The sequence below is a fragment of the Watersipora subatra genome, chromosome 6, assembly GCF_963576615.1.
Source record: "Watersipora subatra chromosome 6, tzWatSuba1.1, whole genome shotgun sequence".
NCBI lineage: Eukaryota > Metazoa > Bryozoa > Gymnolaemata > Cheilostomatida > Watersiporidae > Watersipora > Watersipora subatra.
The window spans coordinates 5,268,072-5,285,920 of record NC_088713.1 but is presented as its reverse complement, the minus strand read 5'-3'; positions in this window follow the sequence as shown (position 1 = coordinate 5,285,920).

The window sequence follows — 17,849 nt, the reverse complement described above, 5'->3', positions numbered from 1 at the left end:
GCATAAATCAAGTTATATAAATTGATTACTAGCTGCGCTAACAAATAATAAAAATTAACACCAGAAACATTGAACGAGTTGCTGTAATTTAAATAGTTTAGTCACTTTTCAGTCTAAACTATATGGTATATATTCTGCTGACTGAGGAGCCTTGTAAAAATGTAGACACTTATTAGCCCTGTTCACATGACCAAAAGTCAGATTCCAAAAAGGTTTGTTTGAATGTAATTAAAAGATAATTCTTGAAAGGTCAGTCAGAAAATGTAGATCAATATTTAGAGATATAATAGGAAAGTGCAACTATGAACAGAGTTTTCGAAAAGAGTTTGCTCATTGCAAACAACAAGACATTTCAGATTCACAATTCGCTACAGTAACCAAGTTTTTAAAACATTTGTGGTAACTTTAAAAGCTTTCAAAAAAGTTGCATAATTGCTACTTTGTAGTGATGAGCTGACAAAGGCGCACAGAAAAATCAAAGCGAACAGTTTTCTGTTATTTTCTGTGATACCGTAACTTTATGGTGGAACCAAGAGTCCCATCATGGTGTGCTTGGAATAAAGACATTGTATTAATGAAAAAGGCAAACATTAAAAATGCAAAAAGCTATGTATTCGAAACCCATGCACCGCAATATCTTTTTCCAACGCTTCTGGATTCAGTTCCTACATGCTGATGCACATAGCGCTGATAATTGCCAAAATAGTTGTTTGTCGTGAAAAACATATTGACAGATAACTTAAAAGCTTTCAAAAAGTTGCCTAAATGCTACTTTGTTGTGATGAAAATTGAAGCAAACAGATTTCGGTTATTATCTATAATACAGTATTTATATAGTAAAGCCAAGAGCCGCGTTATGATGTGCTTAGAATAAAGACACTGTATTAATGAAAAAGGCAAACATTAAATATGCAAAAAGCTGGGTGTTCGATACCCATGCACCGCATTATTTTTTTCCATTACTTTTGGATTTAGTTCTTACACGCTGATGCACATAGCGCTGATAATTGCCAAAATAGTGGTTTCCTGTGAAAAACAAATTGTTAGCAATTTATCTTTGACAAAACAAACTTCATACGGTCAATTGAATGATTATTTTTAAAATAGATGTACAGTTAATGGCTTTTCAAAGCTTGACCATGACTTACACATGGGAAAAAAAAATAAGACCAAAAAAAATCTAGTGAAATAGAGGGTCATATACCTAGAGTCCGCTCTATAGCGTTTCGGGACGGTGGAGAAAAAATAAGACCAAAAAAAATCTAGTGAAATAGAGGGTCATATACCTAGAGTCCGCTCTATAGCGTTTCGGGACGGTGGAGAAAAAATAAGACCAAAAAATATCTAGTAAAATAGAGGGTCATATACCTAGAGTCCGCTCTATAGCGTTTCGGGACAGTGGGAAAAAAATAAGACCTAAAATATCTAGTAAAATAGAGGGTCATAGAAAAGGTTTGCGTGATACAAAAGAAACCGCTCAACAATAGCGGCTATCTGGCTGTCATATAAAAACCCATTGCGACATTCTAAACTCAGTTGGTCAGTAATGCTGCTCACATGAAAATGGTTCCCTTAAGATATTTAGAATTCGCTATAGACTTAGAATTCGCTATAGACTTAGAATTCGCTATAGACTTAGAATTCGCTATAGACTTAGAATTCGCTATAGACTTAGAATTCGCTATAGACTTAGAATTCGCTATAGACTTAGAATTCGCTATAGATTTAGAATTCGCTATAGACTTAGAATTGGCTATAGACTTAGAACTTAGAATTGGCTATAGACTTAGAATTCGCTATAGACTTAGAATTCGCTATAGACTTTGGCCTCTGTATATTGTAATAACAAAAGCCCTTTAGCAATACCAAAAGCAATGTAGGCCAACATAGACTGTCTGAGCAAAAGTCCGCGATTTGTGACCTACATGTATAATCAGCCTATTAGCCTAATGAAAAGCGTAAATTCCCAACTCAACCATAACCTTAAGCACCAAAGCAATTCACACCCTAAATATAATTCTAAAATTGTAAATGGTTGCAATTAACAACATGTAAGGAGCATGGTTAAAATAGATACCAATAACATGAAGAATAAATGCAAAAATCAAGAAAATTAAATTTACAAATGAACAATAACAAGCGACAACGACAAATCGGCGAGGAATGTCGATCGAACACACGATGAACGGTTGACAAACGAGCAAACGATTGGCGGCGGAACAGAACGAACTAGCATGAAATAAAAATGACAGGAATAAAAAATTCGAAAAGCAATGACATCAACAAAGCAAGGAACCATTTACTTTAGTACTAAATTATTGCAAGCAACAAATTATTAAAATTTTGTTAAGCACAGAAAACTTTATAACATTTATACAACGTACCTTCTTTTTCAAAAACAGCCTTGAGAATAAAGAGGAGGGAGCTGTTTCACCTTCATAGATACAACTGCTTCACCACACACATGGATTCCTTACGAGTCTCCAACTACTTCTGTCATACCATATCAGCAGTTCCTCTCATGAAGGATACAACTGAGTTGAGTTGCCAAGAGATTAAGCAAAATGAATACAAAATCATGTGAACTAATTAGACGAGCTATGAGAGTTACGAGCAACTCATGAGACAATGTGCCAGATATCAACTTTTAAAAAGGATCATACATTATTGCTGCAATATGACATGCCACTTTTCAAAATTATGCAGACAATATAGGTTTCCAAAACAGCGAAGTTAATTCAAATTGGCGACTTTTTCAAATCTGACAAACAAGACATAGTGTTGCTTTTCAACGTGACAAAGAAAAAGGGTCAGCCACGCCATCTTTACCGCAATGATTTGGTGTTTTAGTAAAACAATAGTAAAATGGCTAACTTTGTAAAACTATCAAACCTTTTGAACGTAAACATTTAACAAGTAAACACGTAAACATTTCAAACAACACTAATTTTATGCAAGTCGTAATAAAACGGAGTGGCAAGTTGCCAGCCACATTTGTCATCAGCTCTGTCATGCAGTGTGACAAAATTATTGTACTCAAAGAGAATTTTTATTTTAAGCAACAAGCAAAAGGCTTTTGCATTGATTTTTTAGTGCAAGTGAGAATACTTGATCAAAAAATATTGTTTAACATTCCAAAATACATACATAAAATCTAAAAAATGACCGAGCTAGAAATTGGCTAAAGACATTTTTGAGAGAATTTTCTGACTATTTTCAATACAGCTAACATTGAAGAGACTTAATACATTGTTTTAGCATTTCATCAATGTTTAAACAACTTTATAATGGTTTGTCAGAAGCTGGTCTGGTAAGAAATTGAGAAGAGAAAAAAACTTACATTCATTTCCGAAAACTAAAACCTATTTAAAAAGACCGCACATTAAAATCGAAATATAAACACCTGACCACTACAACTAATTGGCACAAGCTATATGAGAAACTAAAGTTCAAACAAACACATGCCATAAACGAACTGAAACAACCGAGCATTAAAACCTAAGGAGCAAGAAGTCAAGCAGGCACTACACCGACACCTAACAAGCAAAGTGGAAGCCAAAACCTAAAACCGACAGCCCAACCAAGATACTAAAACCAATAATAAAAGCAAACATCAACAAGACACCGAAACTGAATCTTCAAAGCTTCCTGTCACAAAGGGAAAGCAAACACACATTTTTAGTTTTCCAGCATCTATTTTTGCTTGCGGTCTTTCTAATTAGGTAACTGTATGTCTTATATATCATTTACTTTAACTCTTTTCTCACATTTTCACCAGAACACCAAAACTACTTACTGTGCCATTAAAACCAAAAAAAATGATTAAAAATCCCTGCAAAATGTAAAACTTGAATTAAAAAATTATCACATACAAAGGCGAAGCGAAGAACAACAAAATAAAACTTACCAACCTTAGAAACCTTAGTCATGAACTCCATCGTTGAAAATTACAAAGCGTAAGCTGTATTGTAGAAATTGTGCTGCGTTGATCTGGAGCACTAAATTAACGGTCCGCTTAAATAACTTATGCCGACGTTATAAGTATGCAATTGAGCTCACGCGGTAAAATAATTGTATATTATTACCACTTTGACACTACAGGGTTTTGACGAACCCTTCTTCGAAGCACGTTCCCTCTCCAAGTCCAATGATGATGTGAATCTCAATTAGCTCAGCGCTGTCTTTTATATGATTCCAGCCAAAGGGAGAACAATAGAGTTCTATTGAGAGGAGATTAGAGTTCAAGTGTGAGTTTGAGTCGAAACTTGAGACAATAGATTAGACTAATTAGTGACTAGGTGAGATTGTCTGGCAGACGACTGGTGCCAGAAGGATTATAGTGACTGACTGACACACATGATACTTGCTATTTGCTTGGACTCTGACTATTTGGTATAGTCAGAGTCAAAAAAAGATTGTGTAAATGTAATTAAAAGATAGTTCTTGACAGGTCGATCAGAAAGTTTAGGTCAATATTTAGAGATATAATAGGAAAGTGCAACTATGAACAGAGTTTTCATGAATCATTGCAAACCGCAGGACATATCAGATTCACAATTCGCTACATTAACCAAAAGTTTTAAGTATTTGTGGTAGCTTTAGAAGCTTTCAAAAAAGTTGAATAAATGCTACTTTGTTGTGATGAGCTTACAAAGACGCATAGAAGAATTGAAGCGAACAGCTTTCTGTTATTTTCTGAGATACCGTGGTTTTATAGTGAAACCAAGAGTCGCATCATGGTGTGCTTGGAATAAAGACATTGTATTAACGAAAAAGGCAAACATTAAATATGCAAAAAGCTGTGCGTTCGATACCCATGCACGACAATATCTTTTTCCAACGCTTCTGATTTTAGTTCCTACATGCTGATGCACATAGCGCTGATAATTGCCAAAATAGTTGTTTGCCGTGAAAAACAAATTGTTAGCAATTTAATTTTGACAAAACAAACTACATACGGTCAATCGAATGATTATTTTTGAAATAAATGTACAGTTAATGGCTTTTCAAAGCTTGACAATATGTTTAGCGGATATAATCGATGAACAAATTGGGTTCTACGTATATGTGAAAAAAACCTTTTTGTACTCTTAACAAAAAAGGCCAACAGTAAATATGGAAAAGGCTGTGTGTTCGATATACATGCATGGCAATATTTTTTATCAACTCTTTTGGATTTAGTTTTTACATGCTGATGCACATAGCGCTTGTAACTGCCAAAATAGTTCTTTGCTGTAAAAAACATATGGTGAGCAATTTAACTTTGACCAGACAAACCTCACACAGTCATCTGGATCATTATTTTCAAAATAGATGTGCAGTTAAGGGCTTTTCAACGCTTGAAAATGTGTGTAGCAGATATAAACGATGAATATATTGGGTTCTATTTAGTGCGATTTAAACTCGCAACTTTCAATGAAAGTCTAGGCCTGAAGAATTTGAGACAGATTACTCACATCAAAAGGAGAAAGTTTTGCAGACGACAGGTTCCGCTAAAGATTAGCGGTAGTGTTGACGCGTTAACGAGTAAGTGAAATTGTGTAACACAGGCCTGATGCCAAAAATAATTAAACTGACTCGCTGGCGCCTGCGCTGCTCACTTAAAAACTGTTATGAAAAAGTATGAAACACCAACCTTGTTGTTATTCTGCAATTGATCATCTGACCTACTTTAAAAATTGTCAATGCCAAAGAAACTTATGGCAATCTAAAACCTGTCACAGAACAAGGTTCAAATAGCATCAAGCATATATTATATAAATTGTTTTCTAATAGCTATAGCATTTAATAAAAATTTACATAAGCAACATTGGACAAGTTGCTGAAATTTAAATAGTTTAGTCACTTTTCGGTCTAAACTATATGGTATATATTCTGTTGACTGAGGAGCCTTGTAAAAATGTAGACATTTACGAGCCTTGTTCACACGATCGGAAGTCAGAATACAAAAAGGTTTGTTTGAATGTAATTAAAAGATAATTCTTGAAAGGTCAGTCAGAAAATGTAGATCAATATTTAGAGATATAATAGGGAAGTGCAACTATGAACAGAGTTTTCGAAAAGAGTTTGCTCATAGCAAACCACAAAACATCTCAGATTCACAAATCGCTACAGTAACCAAGTTTTTAAAACATTTGTGGAAACTTTAAAAGCTTTCAAAATTTTTGCATGAATGCTACTTCATTGTGATGAGCTCTTAAAGTCGCGCAAAAGGTTTGATGAGAACAGTTTTCTGTTATTTTCTGTGATACCGTATTTTTATAGTGGAACCTAGAGTCGCATCATGGTTTGCTTAGAATAAATTCATTGCTTTAATAAAAATGGCCAAAATTATAAATGCAAAACGCTGTGTGTTCGATACCCATGCACCGCAATATCGTTTTCCAACGTTTCTGGATTTAGTTCCTACATGCTGATGCACATAGCGCTGATAATTGCCAAAATAGTTGTTTGCCGCGAAAAACAAATTGACAAATAACTTTAGAAGCTTTCAAACAAGTTGCCTAAATGCTACTTTGTTGTGATGAGCTCTTATGGGCGCGCAACAAATTTGAGCAAACAGATTTCGGTTATTATCTATAACACAGTATTTATATAGTAAAGCCCAGCGCTGCGTTATGATGTGCTTGGAATAAAGACATTGTATTAATGAAAAAGGCAAACATTAAATATGCAAAAAGCTGTGTGTTCGATACCCATGCACGACATATCTTTTTCAACGCTTCTGATTTTAGTTCCTACATGCTGATGCACATAGCGCTGATAATTGCCAAAATAGTTGTTTGCCATGGAAAACAAATTGTTAGCAAATTAATTTTGACAAAACAAACTTTATATGGTCAATCGAATGATTATTTTTGAAATAAGTGTACAGTTAATGGCTTTTCAAAGCTTGACAATATGTTTAGCGGATATAATCGATGAACAAATTGGGTTCTACGAGTCTGTGAAAAACCTTATTGTACTCTGTACTTTTAACAAAAAAGGCCAACAGTACATATGGGAAAAGCTGTGTGCTCGATACCCATGCACGGCAATATTTTTTTTAACTCTTTTTAATTTAGTTCCTACATGCTGATGCACATAGCGCTTGTAACCGCCAAAATAGTCCTTTGCTGTAAAAAACAATTGGTGAGCAATTTAACTTTGACCAGACAATCCTCACACAGTCATCTGGATGATAATTTTTAAAATAAATGTGCAGTTAAGGGCTTTTCAAAGCCCGACAATGTATGTAGCAAATAGAAACGGTGAATAATTTGGGTTCAATTCAGTGCGTTTTAAACTCGGAACTTTCAATGAAAGTCTAGGCTTGAGGAATTTCAGACAGATTACTCACATCAAAAAGAGAAAATTTTGCAGACGACTGGTTCCGCTAAAGATTAGCGGTAGTGTTGACGCGTTAACGAGTAAGTGAGATTGTGTAACACAGGCCTGATGCCAAAAATAATTAAACTGACTCGCTGGCGCCTGCGCTGCTCACTTAAAAACTGTTATGAAAAAGTATGAAACACCAACCTTGTTGTTATTCTGCAATTGATCATCTGACCTACTTTAAAAATTGTCAATGCCAAAGAAACTTATGGCAATCTAAAACCTGTCACAGAAAAAGGTTCAAATAGCATCAATCATATTATATAAATTGCTTTCTAATAGCTATAACATTTAATAAAAACTTACAAAAGCAACATTGGACAAGTTGCTGAAATTTAAATAGTTTAGTCACTTTTCAGTCTAAACTATATGGTATATATTCTGCTGACTGAGGAGCCTTGTAAAAATGTAGACACTTATTCGCCCTGTTCACACGATCGGAAGTCAGAATACAAAAAGGTTTATTTGAATGTAAATATAAGATAATTTTTGATAATTCAGGAAAGGTCAGTCGGAAAATGTAGATCAATATTTAGATATATAATAGGAAAGTGCAACTACGAACAGAGTTTTCGAAAAGAGTTTGCTCATAGCAAACAACGAGGCATCTCAGATTCACAATTCGCTACAGTAACCAAGTTTTTAAAAAATTTGTACTAACTTTAAAAGCTTCCAAAAAATTTGCATAATTGCTACTTCATCGTGATGAGCTCTTAAAGTCGCACACAAAGTTTGAAGCGAACAGTTTTCTGTTATTTTCTGTGATACCATATTTTTATAGTGGAACCTAGAGTCGCATCATGGGTTGTTTAGAATAAAGTCATTTTTTTAATAAAAAAGGCTAAAATCATTAATGCAAAAAGCTGTGTGTTCGAAACCCATGCACCGCAACATCTTTTTCCAACGCTTCTGGATTTAGTTCCTACATGCTGATGCACATAGCGCTGATAATTGCTAAAATAGTTGTTTGCCGTGAAAAACAAAATGACAAACATCTTTAGAAGCTTTCAAACAAGTTGCCTAAATGCTATTTTGTTGTGATAATCTCTTATGGGCGCACAAAAAATTGGCGCAAACAGATTTCGGTTGTTATCTATAATACATATGTATATAGTAAAGCCAAGAGCCGCGTTATGATGTGCTTGGAATAAAGACATTGTTTCAATAAAAAAGGCTAAAATCATTAATGCAAAAAGCTGTGTGTTCGAAACCCATGCACCGCAACATCTTTTTCCAACGCTTCTGGATTTAGTTCCTACATGCTGATGAACATAGCGCTGATAATTACCAAAATTGTTGTTTGCCGTGAAAAACAAATTGACAAATAACTTTAGAAGCTTTTAAACAAGATGCCTAAATGTTACTTTGTTGCGGTGAGCTCCTATGGGCGCACAAAAAATTGGAGCAAACAGATTTCGGTTATTATCTATAATACAGTATTTATATAGTAAAGCCAAGAGCCGCGTTATGATGTGCTTGGAATAAAGACATTATATTAATGAAAAAGGCAAACATTAAATATGCAAAAAGCTGTGTGTTCGATACCCATGCACCGCATTGTCTTTTTCTAATTTTTTTTTATTTAGTTTCTACATGCTGATGCACATAGCCCTGGTAAATGCCAAAATAGTTCTTTGCTGTAAAAAACAAATGGTGAGCAATTTAACTTTGACCAGACAAACCTCACACAGTCATCTGGATGATTATTTTCAAAATAGATGTGCAGTTAAGGAATTTTTAACGCTTGACAATGTGTGTAGCAGATATAAACGATGAATAAATTGGGTTCTATTAAGTGCGGTTTAAACTCGCAACTTTCAATGAAAGTCTAGGATTGAGGAATTTGAGACAGAATACCCACATCAAAAGGAGAAAGTTTTGCAGACGACTGGTTCCGCTAAAGATTAGCTGTAGTTTAGGCACATTAACGAGTAAGTGAGATTGTGTAACACAGGCCTGATGCCAAAAATAATTAAACTGACTCGCTGGCGCCTGCGCCGCTCACTTAAAAACTGTTATGAAAAAGTATGAAACACCAACCTTGTTGTTACTCTGCAATTGATCATCTGACTTACTTTAAAAATTGCCAATGCCAAAGAAACTTATGGCAATCTAAAACCTGTCACAGAACAAGGTTTAAATAGCATAAATCAAGTTATATAAATTGATTACTAGTTGCTCTAACAAATAATAAAAATTAACACAAGAAACATTGGACAAGTTGCTGAAATTTAAATAGTTTAGTCACTTTTCGGTCTAAACTATATGGTATATATTCTGTTGACTGAGGTGCCTTGTATAAATATAGACACTTATTAGCCCTGTTCACACGACTGAAAGTCAGAGTCCAACAAGGTTTGCGTAAATGTAATTATAAGATAATTCTCGAAAGGTCGGCCAGACAGTTCAGAACAATATTTAAAGATATAATTGGAAAAAACAACTATGAACAGAGTGAGGCAACTCTTTGGCTGTGTGAGGTTTGTCTTGTCAAAAATAATTTGCTAACAATTAGTTTTTCACAGCAAAGAGCTATTTTAGCAATTTTTTCCGTTATGTGCATCAGCATGTAGGAACTCAATATAAATGTATTCGAAAAAAAATATTGCCGTGCCAGGGTTTCGAACACACAGCTTTTTGCATATTTGTAGTTGGCCTTTTTCGTTTATACATCGCTCTAGTTCAAAGATGTATATTAACAAAAAAGGTCAACGATATATAAATTTTAAATTTAAAATAGATGCGCAGGTAATGTTTTTTTTGATGCACTTGCGCAGATTTATTTAAAAATGTATGCTGCCACCGCCTGCATAGATTTCTTCACACTACATCGTCTAACGTATTGCAGTTTATTTCGTACACCTTTTTAAAATTAGATGTATCTGACCCAGTTCAAGCTTTACTATTGCAAAAACTAAAATATGGTACAAAATGGCATAATTCCAAATTTATTCTTCGACTTTTATATGATCAATTAAATAATTAATTATAGAATTTAACCCAAGATTATTGCGAACTTTTGCTGTTTTTGAAGTTTTTTTTTGTCCTAGCTCAAATTTTATATACTTTAAATTATGAGCTTTGTCTAACTATAGCTGCAAATTTTCCCTGTTAACACAGTCAAATTTCGGAGTCCAAAAAGAGTTGTTTAAATTTAATCAATAGAATTTTTTTAAAGTTAGCCGGACAGTTTAGATCAATACTTTAATATGTGATAGGAAAGTGCAAGTATAAACCGACTTTTCATGAGGAGTTCGATCATCGCAGACTGCGGTACATCTCATATTCACAATGCAATGCAGTAACTGTATTTTTAATATAGTAGTAGTAATTTTAGAAACTTTTGAAAAAGTAGAAATAGCAGTTATCTTCCCATGTATGAATCAAAAAATGTTGCATGCATGCTTTTTAGAAGTTTGTTCCAAATCACGAATGCAACTGTGTTGTGTTAAATTTTTTAAAAGCCCACAGAAATGCAAATGAATTAGCTTTGTGTCATTATCTATGTTACGCTTTAAATTGAGCTGAGAGTAGAGTCCAAAGTTCTTTATTAGTTCAGACAAAAATTAGATCAATATTTTAAGATGTTATAAGAAAGGGCACACAGAAGTGCAAATAAAACAGATTTGTGTTATTATCTAGATCACATTTCAAATGGAGCTAAGAGTAAAACTGAAAACTCTTTGGGGTTAGTTCAGATAGACTGATGGTCTCAGCATTTGCAATTGCAAAAAAGTCTTTTATTGTAAAAAATAAAATGTTAGCATTTTAATGTTGACTAGACACACCCGGCACAGACATCTAGATAATTATTTTTGAATTAGCGATGTTGAGATGTTTCAAGTGACAATACGTGTGCTTTGACAATGTGTTAAACGAATATAAATGATGTATAAATTGGGTTCTACTTGGTGTGGTTTAAACATGAAACTTTCATTGAAAGCTTAAGCTCGACAATTTTAAGTCAGATTAATTACATCGTAGGGAGGAAATTTTGCAGTCAACTGGTACCACTAAATATTAAACCAGGAATCAGCAACCCGTGGCTCTGAAGCCGCATGTGGCTGTTTCATTTCTTTGCTGCACCTCCCTTTAACTTTGGACTTATTTCTATTTCCACCTCTCACCTTATGCCAAGCAATTATTTAAAAAATCAAAGGTTCAACAATTCATAGTTTAAACTATAAATTCAGTTTGCTTCTGCTCAAAAAGATACAACATTTGTAGTAAATTAAATAGCATAAATTGTGTCCTTTTGAGTGCAATTTACACTCATACTTTTCAATGGAAGCCGAAGCTTGAAAGAGTTAACATAGAAAATCAACAGCAATGTGACAAGTCACATGTTTTATTTCATTCTATTCATTTTAATAGAATTCATCGTTCAACTGCTACATTTCATCAGCATTATTTGATTAGACTATCATTAGCATGTTAGTCGTCTATCATCAATTGACTAACACTTGGATGACAGTCCAAATTGTGCGGTTTTTTTTTGGTATAGTTTGTTTTTCATATTTTGTAATATAATATCACTTTCAGGTTTTATTAAAAATTGTTTTTCAAATGGCAACAAAAAGTTGTTTTCACATTTTAATGTCATGTTTTTTATAGGATTGATGCTCAAAGATATTATGCGTGAACTAATTACTGTAAGGTTTCATTCTGTAACATCATAGCAACATATTGCATTGCCATCATAAAAACAGTTGGGTCACTCTCATTATCTTGTCATTCAGTGTCACTGTTTAATAGTATCAAATTCATACAATTTATCAATTTGACCAAAAGATCAAATTTGTATCCTCAAACTAGCAGGGACAAACTTACCTACATTATGTAATGCAATGTGTTGCTAAACTGTCACCCTGGATCACCATTGTTGGCTTGAACTACCATCAGCGTTAGTCATCCATAACAAACTGCCAAACTCCGTCATTACATTTGCTTTTGAACTGTTAATTTTACCAGTATAGTGTACATTTCATAAATTGCCACATACAAAATTTATTGAACTTCAATTTTTAAATGGCAACAAAAATTAATTCCACATTTGTAGAACCATAGTTTTACTAGGAAGTATGTTCCTAGCTATTCTCTGTAAATTAATTACAATATTTGCGTACAATCAGAGCTCAGCGACCGACCTCCTATGGCAAGGCGATACTATGATGGAAACAGCTGTGTTTTTCTCATTCTTTCATGATTTAGTGTCACTGCTTACAAATGAGACACTCATACAATCCACTATGTTTGTGCCATAGAAATGGTCTTACAAACCGACAGCATTGCACCAGTACATGCAAATAAGTCATGCTTTCCTGTCTCGCCTTACTTTATAAACTAGTAACACATGTATTATGATTAATGTCATGAGAATTGGCAGATTTCTTATTCTCCGCATGGCCATGGGGAGTTATGTCCTTCAACTTTTGAAAATGCAAACTTAACGCAAGGTGTCACACAACCGTCACTCTATTATAGTAGGTATAGTATATTATTATTATTTCAAGCATGGTCTGCTTGTCGGCAAACTTGGTTAATACTGTATATATTAAAGTTTTACTAACCTGTCTATTAGTGCAAAGCTTACACATTTTATACGCTCTCTTTCTGGTCACCCTCTGTTCGTTCAGCTAGTCTCTTTGGCATAGTCTCTTTGGCATGTCTAACTCCCTTCTGCTCCTATTTTAAACTAGTCTGTAATATTTAATTAACATCAATTTCAACAAATTAATATTTTAAGTCCAGAGAGTCTTATCCTGCAAGCTAAAGGATCAAATTTTAATCATTTAATTAGCGGGTAGGAAACCTGGATATGCATTCAAACAAATCTTATTGTTGAGCTGTTCGTTGGATCAACCTTAATAGATTGTAATACCATCGGCATGTTAGTCATCCATTATGAACTACCTTTTTTAACGATTCTCCTGAGCATCAATACTTATTGAATTTATAGGTTACATGAAAATCCTTCACGTTTAGACTGAGCTTTGAAGTACATTACATCATAGTTTAACAGCTTCTACCGAATCATGCTCTTAACATTGATATGAATATAGCAGCCTTTTGATTTGGTCACTGACTTGCCATGAAAATCTCTCACGTGTCAGACAGCAACACTGTTTTTAAAACTGTAAAAGGCTGCTTTTGAACACTAAGTAACCAGTTAAGGATTGAAAAAACTTTTACAAAATTCTGTTTTCTTTAAAAAATCCTAATCCGGATAGAAAATAAATGGAAATTCAGCTACATGTAGCCAAAGTTTCTAAATGCTTTTTAATGTTTCTTGCGAATGTGGTACTTGAAAGTGTTGTTATTACACATATTTTTATCATGCCTTTTAAATGACGTAATAATTTTATATAAAAGCAAGGTGATATCATAATTATGCTGCCAACATGCGTAATTATATAATTACTGCAGTCTGAAATAAATTCTAACGTTGTGGTCAGCATTGTGCACAGTATCAGATGATGTGTAGAGCCTGTTTTAAACGTGTCTACATTTTTGTATCGCTTTTACAATGTGCGTAAAAAGATTGAACCTAAGAAATTGGTTTTCATTTATTAAAAATTGGTGAAATTCAAAACAATCATGTGCTAGCACAAACTCTAATGACAAAATTTGTCTAAAGCTTTATCTTTTAAACTTTTATGTATATTAGTAAAAATTGAATGAAAACTGTTGGAAAGCTGTGCAAGTTGATAAAAATTCTGATGCAAAAGAATTTGTATCAATTCATAACTCATACATTCTGACATAGTGGGTACATAGACAAAGTTTATTTGTTTTGCTTGTTTGTCATAAAGCATTTAATGAGGATTCTTACATAGCATTAGTAACTGTTAATAGCTAACACATTTAAAACAAAAAATATATATAAAATAGTAATGTACACTTTTATAAGTACGAGTAGTCCTAAAATAAATTTGTATTCAAGGTCATTCCCTCTTTTTAAACGCACAGCTTGCAAAACTGTTTTTAATTTATACAAATACAATATTTGCACATTCTTTTACACCAACTGCATTTTAGTATACTAATTATGGCCTAAGAAACAAAAAGTTCTTGCTAAAAGCCTAATTAACTAATTGATCAGCGTCACACGCAGCAATGGTAAGAACATCATGATAAAAGTGTGACTGCCTGTTCATTTATTTATTTACGTATTTCCTCTAAGAAAACGTAAGGTTATGTGATAGAGAGATTTGGCAAAAAAATTCAGTAGCCAGTAATCGTTTTCTTTTTAAACGCAAGTTTGACCAAGCTTTGTCTAGAGTAGAAAAATGTTTGATCTTTATAGCTGATTAAAATTTTAAACCAGTTGAACTCTAAGTTGAACAGGTCAATTAATAGCTTACAGCAGGGTTAATAACAATATTGGACATATACATGTACATGTAGTACTGACTCACCTGATATTAGCTGATAGGATAATATTCTTAGGTTAATTTACAAAAGCAAGTGGAGAGATGCATGCAATATTTTAGTGATCAGCATGAGCAAACAATATAACTGACTACATATAGTTTTGTTTACTTCGAGTTTACATAGGTTAAAATGTGGTAATGGCTGGCACTGTGAGACATGAGAACACAATGATCACAAAGACTATGTAAGCACATCCACTTAAGATGTTCTTGTTTTGTCACATTATATTTAACTTACATGTATTGCATATCTTACACTGTTTTACAGATATTTTGGCAACACGGCAGCTTTTTATTTTACAGATTATATTTATTCACTTTTAGTTGACTATTTTTAGAAAATAGCCAACTCTAAAACAATTTTTTTTATGTTTCAGAAAACATTCAGCATTTGCCTTAGCTAATACTAGTTCTCACTGCAGACTATAACTGAAATATCGCAGACATAACACCAATTATACATTTTAATCCTTCGTAGGTAGTTATTGCTTTGGAGTCTTTGAATTTAACTTCAGCTTTTGACGTCTCCATTCATTTATCATTACATAACAGTCTATGAATTCGTAAGCCATCATGTAGTGTTTGGTAACAGTTTGTATAGATACCTACTTAGCCTAACGGTTGCTCCAACCTTCGGATGCTTTGTAAAACTGAAAAGACCATCAAATAGAACTTCTGTAGTATGAGACATTTGTAACCAGTTCGGGCGTGTCCCGATATTTACCACCTCTGTATAAAAACAGTTCTGTGTTAGGGCTAATTTATATTTTATGATTATGGATGACTAAGTTAAGACAGTGATTTATAATTCTGCAAATTCTTTGTGATAAACCAAACTCACAGACCTTATGTCTTTTGTCTAATGTTTTAGATCTACAAAGATTTAGTGATTGTTTGACGAGTTCTGCTGATCTTATGTATCCCAGATCAGGGAGTTGGGTATAACTTCAAATCTTTGTATTTGTTTGCCGCGAAAAACAAATTGACAAATAACTTTAAAAGCTTTCAAAAAAGTTGCCTAAATGCTACTTTGTTGTGATGAGCGCTTAAAGGCGCACACACAAATTTGAAGCAAACAACTTTCGGTTATTACCTATAATACAGTATTTTATAGTAGAGCCAAAAGTCACGTTATGATGTTCTTGGAATAAAGAAATTGTATTACCGAAAAAGGCAAACATTAAATATGCAAAAAACTGTGTGTTTGATACCCATGCACCGCATTATCTTTTTCCAACGCTTTTGGATTTAGTTCCTACATGCTGATGCACATAGCGATGATAATTGCCAAAATAGTTGTTTGCCGTGAAAAACCAGTTGACAGATAACTTTAAAAGCTTTCAAACAAGTTGCCTAAATGCTACTTTGTTGTGATGAGCGCTTAAGGGCGCACACAAAAAAAATTGAAGTAAACAGCTTTCGGTTATTATCTATAATACAGTAGTTTTATAGTAGAGCCAAGAGTCGCGTCTTGATGTTCTTGGAATAAAGAAATTGTATTACCGAAAAAGGCAAACATTAAATACGCAAAAAGCTGTGTGTTTGATACCCATGCACCGCATTATCTTTTTCCAACGCTTTTGGATTTAGTTCCTACACGCTGATGCACATAGCGCTGATAATTGCCAAAATAGTTGTTTGCCGTGAAAAACAAATTGTCAGCAATTTAATTTTGACAAAACAAACTTCATACGGTCAATTGAAGGATTATTTTTAAAATAGATGTACAGTTAATGGCTTTTCAAAGCTTGACAATATGTTTAGCGGATATAATCGATGAACAAATTGGGTTCTACGAATCTGTGAAAAAAACTTTTTTTTACTCTGTACTCTTAACAAAAAAGGCCAACAGTAAATATGGGGAAAGCTGTGTGTTCGATATCCATGCACGGCAATATTTTTTTCAATTCTTTTGGATTTATTTTCTACATGCTGATGCACATAGCGCTTGTAACTGCCAAAATAGTTCTTTGCTGTAAAAAACAAATGGTGAGCAATTTAACTTTGACCAGACAAACCTCACACAGTCATCTGGATCATTATTTTCAAAATAGATGTGCAGTTAAGGGATTTTCAACGCTTGACAATGTGTGTAGCAGATATAAACGATGAATAAATTGGGTTTGATTTAGTGCGGTTTAAACTCGCAACTTTCAATGAAAGCCTAGGCTTGAGGATTTTGAGACAGATTACTCACATCAAAAGGAGAAAGTTTTGCAGACGACTGGTTCCGCTAAAGATTAGCGGTAGTGTTAGCACATTAACGAGTAAGTGAGATTGTGTAACAGAGGTCTGATGCCAAAAATAATTAAACTGACTCGCTGGCGCCTGCGCTGCTCACTTAAAAACTGTTATGAAAAAGTATGAAACACCAACCTTGTTGTTATTCTGCAATTGATCATCTGACCTACTTTAAAAATTGCCAATGCCAAAGAAACTTATGGCAATCTAAAACCTGTCACAGAACAAGGTTCAAATAGCATAAATCAAGTTATATTAATTTATTACTCATAGCTATTACATTTAATAAAAATTATCACAAGAAACATTGGACAAGTTGCTGAAATTTAAATAGTTTAGTCACTTTTCGGTCTAAACTATATGGTATATATTCTTGATTGAGGAGCCTTGTAAAAATGTAGACACTTATTATCCCTCTTCACACGATCGGAAGTCAGAATACAAAAAGGTTTGTTTGAATCTAATTAAAAGATAATTCTTGAAAGGTCAGTCAGAAAATGTTGATCAATATTTAGAGATATAATAGGAAAGTGCAACTATGAACAGAGTTTTCGAAAAAAGTTTGCTCATAGCAAACAACAAGAAATCTCAGATTCACAATTCGCTACAGTAACCAAATTTTTAGAGCATTTGTGGTAACTTTAAAAGCTTTCAAAAAATTTGCATAATTGCTACTTTGTAGTGATGAGCTGATAAAGGCGCACAGAAAAATCAAAGCGAACAGTTTTCTGTTATTTTCTGTGATACCGTATTTTTATAGTGGAACCAAGAGTCTCATCATGGCGTGCTTGGAATTAAGAC